The sequence below is a fragment of the Macrobrachium rosenbergii genome, chromosome 5 (assembly GCF_040412425.1).
Source record: "Macrobrachium rosenbergii isolate ZJJX-2024 chromosome 5, ASM4041242v1, whole genome shotgun sequence".
Classification (NCBI taxonomy): Eukaryota; Metazoa; Arthropoda; class Malacostraca; order Decapoda; family Palaemonidae; genus Macrobrachium; species Macrobrachium rosenbergii.
The window spans coordinates 7,277,210-7,298,417 of NC_089745.1; the positions used below are offsets into that span (position 1 = coordinate 7,277,210).

At 37.3% G+C, this 21,208-nt stretch overlaps 1 protein-coding gene across 1 annotated transcript in view; it reads right to left on the reverse strand.

The window, feature by feature from the left end:
* The window catches only part of LOC136838473 (uncharacterized), a 606,774-nt gene that overhangs the window by 500,174 nt on the left and 85,392 nt on the right, over positions 1-21,208 (reverse strand). The window contains exon 2 of the mRNA XM_067103433.1: positions 10,924-10,967. The gene's annotated coding sequence lies outside the window, so the exon portion shown is untranslated. The remainder of the gene's footprint in view (positions 1-10,923; positions 10,968-21,208) is intronic.

Here is a 21,208-nt window from a genome sequence, read left to right on the forward strand (position 1 = left end):
GCACTAGACAATAGTTCTTTGTTATTCCAATAATCACACTAAGATCTAAGGGATTTGAGCTAGGAGTTGAAGCCTGATGATTTTGTTAATGAAGCCTATTAAGCTAGTTATATGAAACGCTTTAATTTTCATTGGCATAAGATGAAAATTAGAGCACATAAGATATTAAATTCAGTAGAAAACGAGAACATGCAACGGATAAAACAAGTAAAAAATGCGCCGAAGTTTCTTCGGCGCAATCGAGTTTTCTGTACAGAGAATAATCAAGGCCACCGAAAATAGATCTATCTTTCAGTGGCCTCGGTATAATGCTTTATGAGCCGCGGCCCATGAATCTTTAACCACGGCCCGGTAGTGGGATGTTCTATACCGTTGCCAGATACACGATTATGGCTAATTTTAACCTTAAATAAAATAAAAACCACAGGGGCTAGAGGGCTGCAATTTGGTATATTTGATGATTGGAGGGTGGGTGATCAACAAACCGATTTGCAGCCCTCTAGCCTCAGTAGTTTTTAAGATCTGAGGGCGGACAGAAAAAGTGCGGACCGAATAAAGTGCGGACGGAAAGACAAAGCCGGCACAATAGTTTTCTTTTCCAGAAAACTAAAAGTACTGATTTGGGATATGACAGAACCATACTATGCAACAGGTTGATAACAGCGAGCAAAATAACATTCTGAGGAGAATCCTTCCATCATTAGATCTAAACCCTATATTTGACAAGCTTGAAATTAGTGACTATGGCAAATAACGCTGCTTCTAGTGTCAGCTCACAATCAGTTGAGTCAACCTTCACTATCTTTGTGATAACCTGCGGACAACGAAGTCCATGACCACATGCCATGAGGGAATCTAACCGCAACACCATTCTGAATTAAGAGAAATTAGGGCATTCATGCGTCACCTCACAGCCTCATTATTATCATCCGGTAAGGAGACGCGGTTTTAGACGCTCTTCATTAGAAATAATGGCTGCATCTGCAGAGGTGATTAAGTAATCGCCTTCTTTACTTGTCTTGTTACTTACTTTTTTGTGAGATGTAATCATTCAGGAGTTGACCTATGTTAAACTCATCACAGGTTTGGGTACAGTCGGGCATTTTTCTTCTTTGCAACACAGGAGTATATCATAGTGGACTAAAGACAGGTGATGACGATGTCCATAATGATGTGGATTTAGTTCTATTTATTCTTCAGCAATTTATGTTACTACAGCAATTAATTATACACAGTACATGGCCACTTAAAGGAACTTACTTCAATGGTGGTCAAAATTACCCCTTTCATACATACATTCACAAACACGTATATATAAAATTTTATACACCTATATACTGTATATATATATATATTATATATATATATACGTTTATTTATACAAATAAATATATATATATACACACACACGAGTGTATATGTATGAATGTATCTAAAACAGCATTTCATCGTTTAATATTACGTTTTTATACGAAAAAATTAAATACCGATTTTTATTCATTCACCCGAGTGTATATGCCAAAAATGAATGATAATCGAATTAAAATAGGACAAAGCATTTTCACGTATTCATTAATATTACTTTTGTTTCGTAATGTTGTCGGACAGCAAAAATTAAACACACACATAATATATATATATATATATATATTTTTATTCGATATATATATATATTATATAAAATATATACGATAAACGAATTAAAAAGGACAAAGCATTAAGGCGTCACTGCAGTCCTGAGTTCTTGTCCTTCATGGGGAAGCCAAGATTATCAACTAAAAATTCCCTTTAACATGTTGATATTATTTAATGTTGGATTAAAAGGACGTTTGTAGCTTAAGCTTGTATATGAATCACGGTGATGTGATAAAATTTCATACACACACACACACATATATATATATATATACATATATATATATATATATATATATATATATATATATATATATATATATATGTATATAATATACATGTGTGTGTGTGTTTATATGTACATATGTGTGTGTTTATCACGGTTTCAATGGAATGTTGCACGAATGCTTTGCAAGTAAATTCTCTCCTTCCCACTTCCTTTCCCCGAAAGCTTAGATTCAGCCCCTTATCCCGTCCTGCCGCTTCGTGGAAACGAGAAGAGCCAACGCAACGCGGCGCTCTGAGCCGGCAAAACGAATTCGAGATCAAAAAGGAATGAAACGATGCTCCATAAATTATTTTGTCGTCCAGCGCGGCTCTCGAGAAAGCGGTCAGAGGCGATCAGCGGTCCCGAGAGCGGTCCTCTCAGTATCGAGGCCCGCTTGACCGCTATCAACTCGACCGAGCAAACATTCCGTGAAATTTCGAGGTGGCTTATTCACGAAATTTCGAGATGGTTTATTCACGGCGCCTTTGAATGCCTCATGAATCGGCGTCTTTAATTATTGAAAAGAATGCCCGGGTTTCGTTTGCCCACGGTCTCTTTAAGCAAGATGTTTGTTCCATTACTCTTGAAAGAAAAGCTGTGTGTTTGCTGATAGCTTATCTTTTTTTTTTTTTTACCAGTTATTTACTCGAGGTGGAGTACTCTAGAGGTCTTTGAAATGAATTAGATATTAATAGTGATACGCTTTTCCATTTCCTTAATGCTCCATAATTAAGTGGTTAGTATAGCAGGAAACATATATATATATATATATATATATATATATATATATATATATATATATATATATATATATATATGTTATATATATTATATATATATAAATATATATATATATATATATATATATATATTATATATATATGTATATATAATTATATATATATATATATATATATATATATATATATATATATATATATATATATATATTATATATATATATATATATATATATATATACAGTATATGTATATATATATATATATATATATATATATATATATATATATATATATATATATATATATATACAATCGCCTATATGTGTATAAATATCTATCACTATTTTCTGCTTCGTAACCACTCATTTAATTGTGAAAAATTAATGAAACGGAGAAGCATACCAGTATTAATACCTAATCCGTTTCAAAGGCCTCTAGAGAACTCTACCTCGAGTAAATAACTGGTAAAAAAAAAAAAAAGATTAAGATATCAGCAAACACAAAGCTTTCTTTCAAGAATTGAGAACAAACATGAAAAATTAAGAGACCGGAGAAAAAAGAAATCGGACATTAATAATAAAATCCGAATTATAAGGGCATTCAGAAGGCGCAAATGTCTGAAAGTGAATAACTATCTCGAAATTTCGTGAATTAGCCATCTCGAAATTTCGTGAATAAGCCATCTCGAAATTTCGTGAATTAGTAATGTCGAAATTTCGTGAATTAGCAATCTCGAAATTTCGTTTATTAGCCATCTGGAAATTTCGTGAATAAGTCATCTGGAAATTTCGTGAATAAGCCATCCCGAACTTTCGTGAATAAGCCATCTCGAATTTTCGTGAATTAGTCATCTCGAAATTCCATGAATAGCCAATTCGAAATTTCGTGAATTAGCCACCTCGAACTTTCGTGAATTAGCCATCTCGAAATTTCATGAATAAGCCACTTCGAAATTTCGTAAATTAGCCACCTCGAATTTTCGTGAATCAGCCATCTCGAAACTTCATGAATAAGCCACTTCGAAAATTCGTGAATTAGTCTTTCTCGAAATTTCTTGAATTAACCATCTCGAAATTTCGTGGATTAGCCATCTCGAAATTTCGTGAAATAGCCATCTCGAAATTTCGTGAATAGGCCATCTCGAATTTTCGTGAATTACCCATCTCGAAATTTCGTGAATAAACCACCTCACAATTTCCTGAAAAGCCACCTCGAAATTTCGTAAATAAGCCACCTCGAAATTTCGTGAATACACCACCTCGAAACTTCGTGAATAAGCCATCTCAAAATTTTGTGAATTATCCATATCGAAATTTAGTACATTAGCCATCTCGAAATTTCGTGAATAAGCCATCTCGAAATTTCGTGAATAAGCCATCTCGAAATTTCGTAATAAGCCATCTCGAAATTTTGTGAATAAGCCATCTCGCACTTTCGTGAATAAGCCATCTCGAAATTTCGTGAATTATCCATCTCGAAAATTTCGTAATAAGCCATCTCGAAATTTCGTGAATAAGCCATCTCGCACTTTCGTCAATAAGCCATCTCGAAATTTCGTTAATAAACCATCTCGAAATTTCGTGAATAGGTCATCTCGAAATTCCGTGTATAAACCATCACGAACTTTCGTCAATATGCCATCTCGAAATTTATGGAATAAACCATCTCGAACTTTCGTGAATAAACCATCTCGAAATTTCGTGAATAAGCCATCTCAAAATTTCGTGAATAAGCCATCTCGAAATTTCACAGAATGTTAGCTCGCCCGAGTATAAACCGCCGGCGGTCTCCAGTCGGTCAAACGGGCCGCGATACTGAGCAGCTATAAAGAGAAGGACCGATCTCAGGACCACTAATCTCCTGTGATCGCTTTCGCGAGAGCCGCGCTGGACGACAAAATAATTTGTGGAGCGTCATTTCATTCCTATTTGATCTCGAATTCGTTTTGCCGGCTCACAGCGCCGTGTTGCCTTGGCACTTCTGGGTTCCACGAAGCGGCAGGGACAGGATAAGAGGCTGAATCTAAGCTTTCAGGGAAAAGAAGCAGGAGGGAGAATTTATTCAAAAAGCAGAACGAAACTGAGCATTAACATTATTATTATTATTATATTATTATTATTATTTACTTGTAATAGACATAATACCCTCTTAACTCCTCAAATTCTCCGCGCTTTTTGGATACGCTTGTCTCTACAAAGCCTTGGTTCCAAGTGAAAGAAATATGAAGCAATTATGATGTCCGGTAGCGGGAACGAAACCGCATCCCATAATCACAATGAGGTCACGTTGCCGACCTGACCACGAAAAGGATAAAAGTCTGGTTTAAAGTGACCAGTAGATTCTGTATTATTATTATTATTATTATTATTACTATTATTATTATTGTATAGTTTTCTTTATTTTTCAGAAGGATAGAGAAAACTCTACACAAATTATGCCGCTGATGCATCTATCACATTCAATACTACATGTTTAAAAGAGTCTTCTACCTAGAAATAAATAACTAAATATATATAATATATATATATATATATATATATATATATATATATATATATATATATATCATTCAGGATAAACCCTATTCATATGGAACAAGCCCACAAGGTCCACAGACTCGAAATTCAAGCTTCCAAAATATGGTATTCATTTGAAGAATGTAACAGAACGTAATAGGAAAAACAAGATGAAGAGATGAAACACCAATACATACAAACTCATGAGTTCAACTTGCCAAGAAAAAGCTTCCACGCAACAGAATAGAATATGCAGCTTAAATACAGGGCACATTACGTCACCATTGCGTCTGAGAAATAAAGGGTAAATTTATTACGCAGGAATACACAGGGACCTACATAACGCGCAAGACGGAATCGATCGAGATGTAATATGCATAGCGCTGAGAATGTGCGTTGCGGCCGCCTGTCAATTAACGACCGTCCATCATCATAAGTTTAATATGAAGGAGCCTGAAGACAGACGAGACAGTGGCTGGTAAGAAGAAGAGTGAAGCTAAGGGATTATTTAAGTCTCTCGCTATTGAAGTGTGAGGGACAGACTGATGATGGGTGAGGGTATGGCTATGAGTATCTGTTGGAAGAAGACGAAGGAGAGAGAGAGAGAGAGAGAGAGAGGCTAAAACATGAATTCTCTCGCTATTAAAGTGTGAGGGACAGAATGATGAGGGGTTGCGGGAACGGCTATAAATGTGTTGGAAGAAGACGAAGGAGAGGAGAGAGAGAGAGAGAGAGAGAGAGAGAGAGAGAGAGAGAGAGCTGCATGGCAGTGTTCAATAAAAAACTGTGCATATTGAAATATCTAGGATACAAAGAAAGAGAGATGTCTATACTACTGTACATAAAAAATTTTTATCTCTAAGAGAGAGAGAGAGAGAGAGAGAGAGAGAGAGAGAGAGAGAGAGAGAGAGAGAGAGAGAGGGCGTAGCTGGATGTTCAGGTGGCTCATGTTTCCAAATGCCAATGCTGACTGGTAACAGTGAAGAAGAGTTTGAAATCAGGAAAAAAACAGAGGCCAATATTAAAAGGAATACAATGAAGATAATAGCAGCAGGACGTTTGTAAATGAACGCTAATAAATTTGAGGTAAGAATTATAGCATCAGATTCATACAGTTTTTAGGATTATATGTTGCGGATGATGGAAACATAGAATTCAGGCCAAAAGCCAAGCGCTGGAACCTATGAGGTCATTCAGCGCTGAAACGGAAAGTGACTGTAAATAGGGTTGAAAGGTGTATCAGGAAGAAAACCTCGCAGTTGCCCTATAAAAATTTTTTTAGAAGAGGGTGAAAAGTAAGATGGAAGAAAGGGAATATAAACGGAGATGCAATAAAAGGAATGGAAGGGGTTGCAGCTACGGGCCGAAGGGACGCTGCAAAGTACCTTAAGTAATGCCTACAGTGCACCGCATGAGGTGCACTGACGGCATTACTTAAGGTACTTTGCAGCATCTCTTCGGCCTCTATGAGGATGGTATTATAGGTGAGGAAAAAGGCAATGGAATCTTGAGAGAGAGAGAGAGAGAGAGAGAGAGAGAGAGAGAGAGAGAGAGAGAGAGTAGGTCTGAATGGGGGAGCTTGTGGGTAAAGCCTCCTAACTGTTGGCCTTACATATGCAGTATTTGAGAAATAGAAACTATTTTTGAAATATGTTAATTTCAAAGTGAACGCGAAGTAAGAACAAATAAAATCTAAAAGTATGAAATAATTAATCAAGCAAAAAAATCTGCAAGAAAAAAAAGTTAGCTAATGTATAGATGATGGAACACAAGAATATGTATACAGATGTTATACAAGAATGGGATACAAGATTACGTATACGGTTTTATGCAAGAATCAGATACAAGAATATTCCTAAGGATGTTGCAAGAGGAAATAGAAGAATATTCAGAATATGCTTGGATTAAACTGGTGGGAGAAGAATATGGAGAAGCCTTTCTTAACATTATTAAGGCTCAACATAAGTGAATAATTCATTATATTCAAAATATAATTAACAAATTTTCATCTATGATCTAAAATTTTCCATGAAATAAATGGGAATGACTTCAGTTTGTTTCTTAGAGAATTGCTATTGAAATGACTGTAAAGACCAAATATGTGCATATAGAATACGCTGTTTACTCTAAAGCAAAAGAAACAAATATTTCAAGGATAAGATCATCATCAATCTGAAAAGCTTTAGATACATACAAGCAAAAAAGAATCATACGTACATACATAGATACATACACACACATGTATACATACACACATATATATATGCATATTATATACATACATGCATACATACATAATGTGTGTGTGTGTTTGTGTGTGAGTGTGTTGCGCGCGCGCACGTCATGGAAACAAATAAAATACAGTTTCTGAAGTGACATCTCCTCCAAAAACCCACAAAAATATTGACGAAAGTTGATTGTACGCAATTTTATTATAAAACTACAAAACAGGAACTCGAGAGGATTTTTTTTTCGTTCTTTCTTCAGAGAGAGAGAGAGAGAGAGAGAGAGAGAGAGAGAGAGAGAGAGAGAGAGAGAGAGAGAGCCTCCCACTGAAGAATCACATAACTTGGGTATAACTAGATTATGACCGTAGCTCATGATCCGAAACCGACATTAGGTCACAGGTCACGATCCATCATTTTCCTTGCGGTACAAAGGAAGACAAAGTTGGAAAGTAAAATTGGGTGTTATGGGAGATAGTAGGGTGTTGCTGCATGGCAGTGTTCAATAAAAAACTGTGCATATTGAAATATCTAAGATACAAAGAAAGAGAGATGTCTATACTACTGTACATAAAAAATTTTTATCTCTAAGAGAGAGAGAGAGAGAGAGAGAGAGAGAGAGAGAGAGAGAGAGAGAGAGAGAGAGAGAGTTGCTGGCTCCACGAGGACATAATGTCTTCGGGAATGATATTGTAAAGTCCCCGCTCAACGGGTTTTCTATAGTGAACCTCCCGTTTTCCACGCTGCCTTTCCCATGAACTTAGGGCACGTTAAATAGCCATATTTTATCTATGTAAAATTTTATCTGTTACTTATTCATTTGTGCCTGTTTACATTGCACATGTGTCAAAACATTATTGTGCCCATTCTTGTCATTTTATTTTTACATGTAATTTGTATTTACCTGTCCTATTTCACATTGAGAACAATTGACCTCGGGTCACCTGTATCCCACTGTATGTCTTTGTACGACGTCCGCGCGCCGCTTTATAAGCGGCCTGCTCTCTCAATAAAATATTACGGGCTGCTCTAGGAGCAAGAGCCCGTGCTGGCACAAGGCCAGCTAAATCTAAAACAACAACAGCATCAATAAAATAGCAGTACATGTCCATCTGCTCTCTTCTTTAGCACCTCTCACAATATCAGCTTCGGTACTCATGCATTCCTTTCGTCGCAATCCCCCCAAAAAAGTGGGGGGGGTTGTAAAATTGGATGCTATGGGGATAGTAAGGTGTTGAGAGAGAGAGAGAGAGAGAGAGAGAGAGAGAGAGAGAGAGAGAGAGAGAGAGAGAGAGAGAGAGAGAGAGTTGCTGGCTCCACGAGGACATAATGTCTTCAGGAATGCTACCAGCTACGGTACCTATCCATTTCTTTAGGCGCAATCCTTCAAAAAATGAAAAAAGGAAAGCCGCTTTCGGGGGAGAACGATATACGTGTCCTGCCGGCTGAAATTACTCTTACTTTCCTGCTAATGGAATTTACATTCATACTCGAGCAACGGTGTAAGCGACTTGAGCTTCAACGCTAAGTGGAAAATATCGCAAAAATGCTATATTAAGCATTACCTCTTGGAACACTGGGAGGGGGGGGGGTAGAGAATTTAAGCTAATGACTAAGCGCTGGGACGTATGAGGTCATTCAGCGCGGAAAGGAAAATTGGCATTAAGAACGTTTTAAAGGTGTAACAGGAGGAAAACCTCGCAGTTGCACTGTGAAACAATTGTTAGAGAGGGTGGAAAGCCAGAAGAAAAAAGAGAATAAGAACGGAGGTAGAGTAAAAGGAATGAAAAGGTGGTTGCAGCTAAGAGCCGAACGGACGCTGCAAAGAACCAGGAGTAATGCATACAGTGCAACCGTGAGGTGCACTGACGGCCCTAGCCTCCCTACGGGATCTTGGGACATTAGGCTAGGCTTCGAGGCAAGGGGAAAATTTATAACAAAACGTCATAAGCCCTTCATAAATTCTATTCACCCCAAGAGAATATCCTTCAGAAACTAAAACTATTTATAATGAGGATGCAGAGAAGATCCTACTCTCATCAAAAAGGGATTAAAACATGAACCAACCCCACCTGGGTGAGCAAAGAGAAATATGCAACATTTTTTTAATGGCCCGAAATTATACAAATCACAGTTTTATACTTTATGCCACTCATTAATCGTTAGGAAATCAGTTATTCCGTTTATATTCTATCAACAACTATTTGAAGAGGATTTGGGGTATTCACGTTACCTATGTAAAGCAGAATTGCTGTTAATGACTCTCGGAATTCATTACATAGGCAAGCTACTGTATATACATTAATCTCGACAAATACGCCATGTTTTTATTTCTAAATAAATACTACAGAATGTTGTTGCTGTAACCTCTGCTATTGAGAGGCCTCAACAGCTTTGCATGGAAGTTATATATCTTCACCTGAGTCCTCATCACTTTAGTAAGAGACAAGATCAACGAACCTTTATACTTTCTACTCATCAGTGTCTCACTTCACCCACAGAGCTCTGCTCGCACTGCAGAACAGCAGTTTGTCTATGCCTTTTCTACAAGTGCAACATCAGTCATTACTCTCAACGGCTACTGGGCTGCCTACTAATCGGTAACGTGCCAAAGCTAAATTTGCCTTACCGTAAGATAAAGTGGACGAGGCAAGGAATGAGTAAAATGACGAGTACAAAGGAAGAGTGGAGACAGGAGTAAATGAAGAAAAGCAGAGAAAGGGAGAGGGAAAGGGGTGGTGGGGAGGAGGAGGAGAAGAGGAAGAAGTCCCTGCTGTGACAGAAAGCGGGTGTCATGTGTTACTTGAAAATGCTGTCAAGAAAGGGAATGAGTAAAATGACAAGAACTTAACATGTTAATGATGAGAGAGATGACTAAATGAGGAGAAGAAAAGAAAGGGAGAGGAGAGAGAGAGAGTGGGGAAGGGAGGGAGAAGGAGAGGAAAAATCCCTTTTGTGTCAGACAGAGGGACTTAGATACCACTTGAAAATGCTGTCAAGTGTGAAATCATATGATTTACATGAATAAATAAGAATTTTATCTACGCTGAATTTATAACGAATGAGCGAGTCGGATTAAAGATCACACTACTGTGTTTAATATGAATATGTAAATGAGACTGGAGGAATTACATCTAAAGAAGACTCAAAATAAATCTTGGGAGAGTTTACGACTGCACGGGCACTAAACATTTCCCTAATGGAAAATGAAAATGAATACATGAATACGATTAATACTTTAATCCGACATGAATTAATGTGACGCTATATGAGTGTACAACAAATGTTCTTTTGAGTGCATAAGGTGCTTAAACCTAATACTGTTGTCGGGAATAATTTATGAAGAGCAATATGAAGATTACTAGCGTTACTCAGTATTCAGACTTTTAAACAGGGGCTACTTACAGTGACTAATTTAAAGAATTCTCTTGCACTGTACTGGATAACATGAGATCTGAAGATTTTTTTTTTTTTTACAAAACTATTCTCGAGTCATTTCTCTCGAGTGTCAGGTAATCAAGTTGAGGAACACTGACCTTTAATTTTTTTGCCCTCCGATTTTCGTTCCAGAAATGAGTCCCTAAAAAAAAGAAAAAAAAAATTAAATCAAAACTAAGTCCTTACAAAATAAATAAGATAAAATCAAAACTAAGTCCCTACAAAATAAACAAGATCAAATCGAAAGTAAGATCAAATCGAAAGTAAGTCCCTACAAAATATATAAGATAAATCCAGAACTAAGTCCCTACAAAATAAATAAGATAAAATCAAAACTAAGTCCCTACAAAATATATAAGATAAAATCAGAACTAAGTCCATACAAAATAAACAAGATCAAATCAAAACTAAATCCCTACAAAATATATAAGAAATAAAAACTAAGTCCCTACAAAATGTATAAGATAAAATAAAAACTAAGTTCATACAAAATAAATAAGATAAAACCAAAACAAAGTCCCTACAAAATAAATAAGATAAAACCAAAACAAAGTCCCTACAAAATAAATAAGATAAAATCAAAACTAAGTCCCTACAAAATAAACAAGATCAAATCAAAACTAAGTCCCTACAAAATAAATTAGATAAAATCAAAACTAAGTCCCTACAAAATCAACAAGATCAAATCACAACTAAGTCCCTACGAAATAAACAAGATAAAATCAAAGCTAAGTCCCTACGAAATAAACAAGATAAAATCAAAGCTAAGTCCCTAAAAAATAAACAAGATTAAATCAAAACTAAGTCCCTACAAAACAAACAAGATTAAATCAAAACTACGTTCTTACAAAAGAAAAAAGATAAAATCAGAACTAAGTCCCTACATAATAAACAAGATAAAATCAAAACTAAGTCCCTGCAAAATAAACATGATCAAATCAAAACTAAGTCCCTGCAAAATAAACATGATCAAATCAAAACTAAGTCCCTGCAAAATAAACATGATCAAATCAAACTAAATCCTCCTAAAGAACAACAATATACAAATGACACCCTTAGTGAACATCAGCCAAAAGAATTTAAAATAAAACCTCGCCCTTCACACTTGGGATTTTCTTCTCGAGGAGGTCTCGGTGACCTCTAAGTCTTCGAGGGTGTCCGGCCCGACTTCCGAATCGTCTAACTTTCCAGTAACCTGATTACGACTGGCTAGCTCAAGACCCGAAGCCTACATCAGGTCACAGGTCACGATTCGTTATATTTTCTTGCGGGGCAGAAGAAGAAGAAGAAGAAGAAGAAGGGTGAAGAAGAAGAAGAGGAAGATGAAGAAGACGAAGAAGAAGCGGAGAAGAAGACGAAGAAGCGGAGAAGAAGAAGAAAAAGAAAAAGAAGAAGGAGAAGAAGAGGAGGAGGAGGAGGAGGATGGAAAGAGTCAGAGGAGGAGGAGAGAGAGAGAGAGAGAGAGAGAGAGAGAGAGAGAGAGAATCTGAAAAATGCGCCTCCAACCTCCAACATTCGGCTGTTGCTTATTCATTCCTTCATATTTCTCAACCCAACAAAGAGAATATACCCCTTTCATGAAAAATGATTTCTCTCTAAATAAAGAAAGAAAATAATTTAGCAGCCACGGCCAGTCATGCATGAAAGCAATGCCGCCTTCAGGCAGGAATTTGCCATTCAAAACGACTCGCATCGTTGGCTCCAAAAAAGGGGGGGAAAAGTTAGAAAATGATACTAGAAATTGTTTTGGTAAGGTGAATATCAAATATAATCATTCAGAAATCGTATCCTTACTTTTTACTATTTTTTAATATAGCTAAGAAATTGTGAACTCGAGAGTAACCGGTCTGATCAGCCTCTCATACCACAACCGTGGTTTGGTACTCCTAGATTCCTCTGTACTTCATAAAGCACCTAACCTGCCTTCTCGTAAGAGTTTTTCACCCTCACACGTGATTTTATTGCATATACAGAGCCTGATTTGGCCAACTATGCTCGTCTAGGTTCTTCTTCTTCATTATTATTATTATTATTATTATTATTATTATTATTATTATTATTATTATTATTATTATTATTATTATTATATTATATATACATATACATATATATATATATATATATATATATATATATATATATATATATGTACACAAACATTACACATATATATATACACACATATATATATATATATATATATAAAATGAAGTGTCCGTGGAAGCCAAAGCTAGAATGTATGAGTGGATTGTTGAGTCAACTCTCCTTTGTGCGAGTTAAGTGTGGATACTGAATGTAAATGACGGACTAAAGACTGAAATTGATAACATGAATTGTTTATGTACCATATGCAATATAAGAAGAAATAAGCACTATAAAAAATATGGATATACTTACATTTGGTAAAAGGGGTAAGCTTTGATGAAAGGATGAATCAATAATTCCTAAGATGGTTAGGTCAAGTGGAAAGAATTGAGGAAGATAGGCTGGCGAAAAGAGTATCACCAAGTGTTAGAAGGCAAGAATAAAGGAAGACCCAGAAAATAGTGGACAGACGCTTTAGAATGTGCACTGGGAAGCGAGAACCAAGGCCAAGAGAGAGAAGGTCTACCCAATTGGGTGGAGTCGCCTCCCACCTGGGGTAACTACCTAGGCGATGACGTGTCTTAGAGGTCCCTGCTCATTACGGCAACTCACCTGCTGACGCAATAAGGAGGGAGACAAAGCTCCGCCTACATGGGGGATTTGGGGGTGAGTGAGCAGACCTTCTCTTTCTCTTGGCCTTGGGGTGAACCATGATATCCAAGAAGCACTAGAATACGCCTAAGGCAAAGGTGAACAGCGCAGTAGACGTGCTGCTGAAGAGGTTTTTCTGTAGTAGTAGGAACCAGGCGAATAATGTAGAAATTTTCTTAACAGGGGTTTCGTACACAACGCAGCACTTTATGAATGAATGTAGGGTTACAATACCGACCCCTTTTTCCCATGGAGCCACTCTGACTTACGGGAGTAAAGAAATACATTAAGGTGGAATACCTATCCAGCATAAAACTTGGAAATTATGAATACTCAATCAAACAAGTTAAAAATGCCCCGAAGAAAATTCGGCGCAATCGAGTTTTCTGTACATCGTATAATCGACGCCACAGAAAGTACATCTATCTCTCGGTGGTCTCGGTATAACGCTGCATGAGCCGCGGTCCATGAAACTTTAACCACGGCCTGTTTTTAAGATCTGAGAGCGGACACAAAAAGTGCGGACGGACAGACAAAGCCGGCACAATAGTTTCCTTTACAGAAAACTAAAAGTGGGTAATTTACCATAACTCTCTTAAATGGACTTTTCTCTTAATTGACAACATAGTACATCCCACCGGTCAGGGCAAGAAAATATTAGGAATGAATGAATGATTTTCAGTCATCTGGCATCCTGGCAACTGGGTCATTGATGCCGATGTCAATTAAATGAACAACATAGCTACTATAAAAACAATAAACATAAAAAATAAATAAAACAAGCACTGAAATACTATATTGAGAAGACAAACGTCAATAATAACTCTAACACGTTCGGCAACATTAATATCACATCCATTTACCAGAAGCAACGTTGCAATTCACTTCGGGGAAGCAAGAACACACCGACCGCGTTTAATAACACCGGTAACATTTGTAACATTCATTGCAACTTTATAGTCTCCGAAAATTACAAGAAGATCAGTGTCCCAACAAATCTGCAGTAAATATGGCAGGCAAGGACAGTTAAATCAAGGCTATTATTAGAGTTCCCAACTGCATGTTTATTTCTCCTTCCCAGAATTAATGTTATTAACATCACGTGGACATTTTTTCCGTAAACAGGACATACACGGATGGGAGAACGCATAAAAACACGGAAACACCACCCATTTAGTATTTAGGGAGAATAATTCCCCATTGCTTAAGATTATCCCTGTATAATTTCACCATTAGACGTAGCAAATTCGCTGAAGTACATTAGTACACCGTAATTATTTAAATGACTGGTCTCATAACAGCCAATACAACTGCTACGGACGCCACTCTGTGATTTCCACTTCGCGAATAAGCTCTCTATACCTTTCGTTTTTAGTTTTCTGTAAAAGAAAACTATTGTGTCGGCTTTGTCTGTCCGTCCGCACTTTATTCTGTCCCCACTTTATCTGTCCGCCCTCAGACATTGAAAACTACTGAGGCTAGAGGGCTCCAAATTGGTATGTTGATCATCCACAATCCAGTCATCAAACGTAATAAATTGCAGCCCTCTAGCCTCAGTAGTTTTTATCTTATTTGGTTAAAGTTAGCCATAATCGCGCTTCTGGCAACGATATAGGATAGGCCAACACTGGCCCGTGGTTAAAGTGTCATGGGCCGTGGTTCATACAGCATTATACCGAGACCACCTAAAGATAGATCTATTTCGGTGGCCTTGATTACACGCTGTAGAGGCTGTACAGAAAACTCGATTGCGCCGAAGAAACTTCGGCGCATATTTCACTTGGTTTTTTATTAATCCCTTTATCAAGCTTGATTTGTTCACACGTGTTTGTGAATGTCCTCGCCATAAAAAAAAATATCACGAACCAAATTATTAAATTCAAAGTACCCTGTCATCACTCACTGGCAGCGTTTAACATCTCAATTCCCTTCTCATATAAGCAACGGAGACGAAACTGATTCAAAATGGAAATTCCACAACAGAAACGCAACTTATACCCGTCGTAAAAACTACAAACAGATGGATAATCCCAATACCATAACAACAATAGAGGGGAAACTGACACCAACTGGAAATTCCACTCACATAACAACAAGAAGGAATTGATACACATATTTTGTCCACTTTCATGAAAACTGAAATTAAACATTAATAAAAAAAAACATATATTCCATTTTTATATATATGCAATGGATCCTGATACCAAACAGAAATTCCACTACCATAAAGACTTCAGAAATGACACAGATACTAAGTGGTAATTCCATTCTCATGACCACAGAAAAACCCAAACACTATTCTGAAAATCTATTTTCATAATAATAACACACAAGAAGTGAAGAAAATCTCTTTCTAAATAGAGCAGAAAGGAACCACGTACACCAAAGAAACAAAAAAAAGGTGTTACTTTAAATATCTAAGCAATGATGAAATTCCCTTTCATCCAAAAAAAAAAAAAAAAAAGGCAAACCGGATATTAACGGCTGCCTTCGCAAAAAGCGTTACACTGACGAACGTCCCGTTGTTCCCGGTGGTTAAGTAATGCCTCGTCTCTTTTAAACAGGAAGGGGTGACACGTCTGACAGAAGATCGAAGAGGTTGAACGCCTTCCAACCTTATAATAAAGGGAAAAAAAAAAAAAAAACTTATAAACCCTCGCCCTAGCTGAACTCAGTCCCTCTGGTCCAATAAAACAAGTCCGCCGAATCTTTCACTCTTCAAGTTATGGGCTCAGGTAACTTACACTCCCATGAGTGAAGGGTAGTCATGTTCACACTCGCATTAAGAGGCTAAACAACAGATAAATGATTTTGGAATTATATAGGAATATATAGAATTAAGGACAAGGCCAAGCGCTACAGGACTAGGAGGGTCATTCAGCGTTGAAAGAGAACTGAGTAGAAAGGTTTGAAAGTGGTGTAACAGGAGGTCAAAGACCTCGCAAAGTTGCACTATGAAACAATTCTTAGGAGGGTGGACAGCAAGATGGAAGAAAGAGAATATGAAAGAAGGTACAGTCAAAGGAACGAAAGTGGTTGCAGCTAGGGGCCGAAGAGACACCGCAAAGAACCTTAAGTAATGCCTACAGTGCGCCGCGTGAGGTGCACTGATGGCACAACCTCGCTACGGGGAATTATGGAATTGGACTGGAAAATAAAATTCACGCTTAATAACGGAGCAAAGGGACATTTAAAGCGTATCATATTTGTACTCATTAATCACCAGGAAGTGGGTCAGGTACTGTATCAGTGCCAAAATGCATGATGAAAATGTGGTAATTACAAGGTTAGTTTACGCCGCAATCATTTGCTGCTAATTATACTGCAGCAAATTACTGACGCCTCAGAAATGCATTGCTCACACCACAAATACAGCTGTTTGTGTGTCCAGCACTTATATAAGGGATAAAAATTCTGTACAGGGTATGGAAAAAAAAAAAGTAGAAAATCCGCCGAAGTTTCTTCGAAGCGATCGAGTTTTCTGCGCAGCGTATAATCAAGACCACCGAAAATACATCTATCTTTCGGCGGTCTCGGTATAATGCTGTATGAGCCGCGGCCCATGAAACTCTCAGCCGGCCGTGGTGGCCTCTCCTATACCGTTGCCAGAAGCACGATTATGGCTAACTTTAACCGTAAATAAAATAAAAACTACTGAGGCTAGATGGCTGCAATTTGGTATGTTTGAACACTGGAAGGTGGATGATCAACTTATCAATTTGCAGCCCTATAGCCTAAGTGGTTAAGATATGATGGCGTACAGAAAAAGTGGACAGAAAAAAGTGCGGACGGACAAACAAAGCCGGCACAAAAGTTTTCTTTTCAGAACACTATCTTTGGGAATGCCAAAACTTGACACTTGTCACTTTAAAAATACAGACTTTACAAAGATTTATGAACGAGGCTCCTCGAGGGACTTGACCTTTTAGCACAAAGCTCTGACAGATCAAAGTATTATTTTAATCACCCGTTACTTCACTCTTAGTCTACCTATTAATTAATTACTCAAGGCTGAGGTTTCTTTTCTCAGCCCTTTGTTTCTAATCTACAGCTTAAGGTATTTTCCAGAGATATACTATGTATAGTTTGAGAGTTGTTCCATTAATAATGTTTACGTAATTGATAGTTGACACAGATTTGATTTTTTCTTTTTATCTTTATGAAATTTTAATAACATTACCAAGTCTCTAATAATAATAATAATAATAATAATAATGCGCTTCTAACGGCAATTTCTTACAAACGCCAAGACAGAATTGTGCTTGTGTTTGCTTAATATATATCAATGAGGAATTGCGTTTGTCTTAATTATTTTCTTCTTAAAAACCTAACATAAATTATAGCCGTGCATAAAAAAAATTCATTTACAACTAATGCACATCACAAAACAAGTTAAATATGCGCCGAAGTTTCTTTGGCGCAATCGAGTTTTCTGTACAGCCGCTGCAGCGTATAATCAAGGCCACCGAAAATGAACCTATCTTTCGGTGGTCTCAGTATAATGCTGTATGAGCAGCGGCCCATGAAACTTTAACCACGGCCCAGTGGTAAAATTCACATGAGGAGATGTCTACCCAAGGAAAATTCGCATGAGGAGATGTCTACCCAAGGAAAATTCGCATGAGGAGATGTCTACCCAAGGAAAATTCACATGAGGAGATGTCTACCCAAGGAAAATTCGCATGAGGAGATGTCTACCCAAGGAAAATTCACATGAGAACATACCTACCCAAGGAAAATTCACATGAGGAAATGTCTACCCAAGGAAAATTCACATGAGGCGATGTCTACCCAAGGAAAATTCACGAGGAGATGTCTACCCAAGGAAAATTCACATGAGGAGATGTCTACCCAAGGAAAATTTACATGAGGAGATGTCTACCCAAGGAAAATTCACATGAGGAGATGTCTACCCAAGGAAAATTCACATGAGGCCATATTTACCCAAGGAAAATTCACGAGGCGATGCCTACCTAAGGAAAATTCAAATGAGAAGATGTCTACCCAAGGAAAATTCACATGAGGCGATGTCTACCCAAGGAAAATTCACATGAAGAAATGTCTACCCTTGGAAAAATCACATGAGATGTCTACTCAAGGTGTCCAGGCAAATAAAAATTCATGAAAGTCACCGCACACCGGTTCTAAGGAAAAAAAAAGGTGTGGTTGGGGACGGGGGCAGCCCGCCTGACAATACTTCTCAAGATGTAAAGCTCAGCTGACACATAAAAAGAAAAACTAAACTAAAACTAATTAAAATGAGTAACTTTCATCTAAAGCAAATTCAAACGAAATGAAATACCCTATCAGATGGAAATTCACGCAGACAAAGGTAAGTCCATCAGAAGCAATTTAACATAAAAGCAAGTTTACCTGGAGATTGATTTAATCAATTAAGAATACAGCTGGACGAAAGGTAAGTAATAAGGGTAAATATAATTTCATAATGCAAGTACAAACGGAGAAATTACATTAGAAGATGGAGGGAATTTATGATCCATCTGTTTAATAAAGAATTATCCATTCTTTATCAAACTCGATCCAAGCAGTTTGTTTAATTCCTAATCCATTCACATTTAGTATTTTATTTTTTATATTTCTTGTTTTCAATCACACGCCGATATTCTCTTCGCCTTTCCAGTTCTTTCCACTGCATTATTTCTCCTTTCCCATAATTCTATTATTTACATTTCATTAACTCTTCGTCTCCTGTTTCATTCTGCCATCTCTTATTGCCTTTCACCACCTCGCTTCCCTCTCTTTTCACTTTCCACGGAATCATCTTCAGTTATTCCTTTCTCTATTATGCCTCCTAGCCTTATTTCCATTTTTGTTATTTCCACCTCTTATTGCGAAACTAATCACCCCCTACCATCCTCCTCCTCCTCCTCCTCTTCTTCCTGTCTCGTCTCAATTACATTCAACCGATCTCCTCTAAATATTTTCCTGGGTTTCATCGTATTTTTTTTTAACTTCTTCTTTGGTCTTAATTAGATCACAGCTCCTAAACCACGAGATTCTTCGTTTGGGTTCATCCTCCCATCTTTTCTGCCAATACTCATTCCATTTTTTTTTATTGCTCCTTTTCCTTCCTTTTGATTTTCATTTCATCAGATTTCAGAGAATGATCTTCGCTCGTTTGACCATAATCCCCCTTTTACTTTATTTACCCTTCTTTCTCTCTCTACTCTTCCTCTTTCAATCTCATTAGGTCCTTTTTTATATATTACGATTCTCCTCTACTTTATTTCCTTCTTCCAGAAGGGTCTTCGTTGATCTCTCTTGATTAGCCTCCCTCCTCCTCCTCTCTCCTTCCTCCTCCTCCTCCTCCTCCTCCTCCTCCTCCTCCTCCTCCTCCTCCTCCTCCTCCTCCTCCTCCTCCTCCTCCTCCTCCTCCTCCTCCTCCTCCTCTCTCTCGCTCTCTCTCATTAGCTTCATTTTTATATTACGATTCTCCTCCACTTTACTTTCTTCTTTCACAATGATCAGCGTTAATTTCCTTCAGATCCGTCTCTCTCTCTCTCTCTCTCTCTCATTATGCCCTTTTTTATACTACGATTTCCTCGCCAGTATTTTCCACGCTTCCCCTGTTTTGCTTCTGTGATTAAAAGCCATCGGAAGCTGTCTCCAATGCAGGTACACAAGGAGCTCATTTCGTTTGGTCATCCTTCCATGCTATAATAATTGATTCTCTCTCTCTCTCTCTCAAATTTTTATGTTCTCTCTTTCCAGCTGTTTTTATCTCTCTCTCTCTCTCTCTTTCAAATTCTTTGTCATGTTCTCTCTCTCTTTCGAATTCTTTGTCATGTCTCTCTCTCTCTCTTTCAAATTCTTGTTCATGCTCTCTCACTGTCTCTTTCTCTCTCTCTCAAATTGTTTTGCATATTCTCTCTTTTATAAATTTTTTCAAACTCTCTCTCTCTCTCAAATTGTTTTTTATGTCCTCTCTTTTACAAATTCTTTTTATGCCCACTCTCTCTCTCTCATTTTCTCTCTCTCTTTCTCTCTCTCTCTCTCTCTCTCTCTCTCTTTCATTTTCTCTCTCTTTACAAATTCTCACTCTCTCCTTTCCCTGGACGTTATTATCATATTCATGAAATTGTAAGGGAAAGTGTCTTCCTTTGGCAATTAAAATATGTTCGCTAATTTCATACCCTAACTTCCCAATCTCCACAATAAAAAAAAAAAAATCAATCTATACTTTTTTCTATCTGTCTCTCTTTCTCTTCGTCTCAATTAAAATATAATCCCGCACTCGATATCTTTTCTTTGTCTGCCTCTCCCCCGAAAAAAATTATCATATTGATGAAATTACAAAAAGAAAAAAATATTCCTGTTCTTTACACTGATCTCTCTTACCAATCAAAAGAAAAATCAGGAAGTTTTCATCTTACCATGGGCATCTCTCTCTCTCTCTCTCTCTCTCTCTCTCTCTCTCTCTCTCTCTCTCTCTCTCTCTCTCTCTCTCTCTCTCTCCTTCAAGAGTAAGTTTCATATTTATTTGATTTGTACAGGAAAGTATTTATCCTCGTACAGAAAAGTATTTATCCTTTATAATTCTTTTCTCTCTACATCTTACCATGGGGATCTCTCTCTCTCTCTCTCTCTCTCTCTCTCTCCTCCAGGAGTGAGCATCATATTAATTTG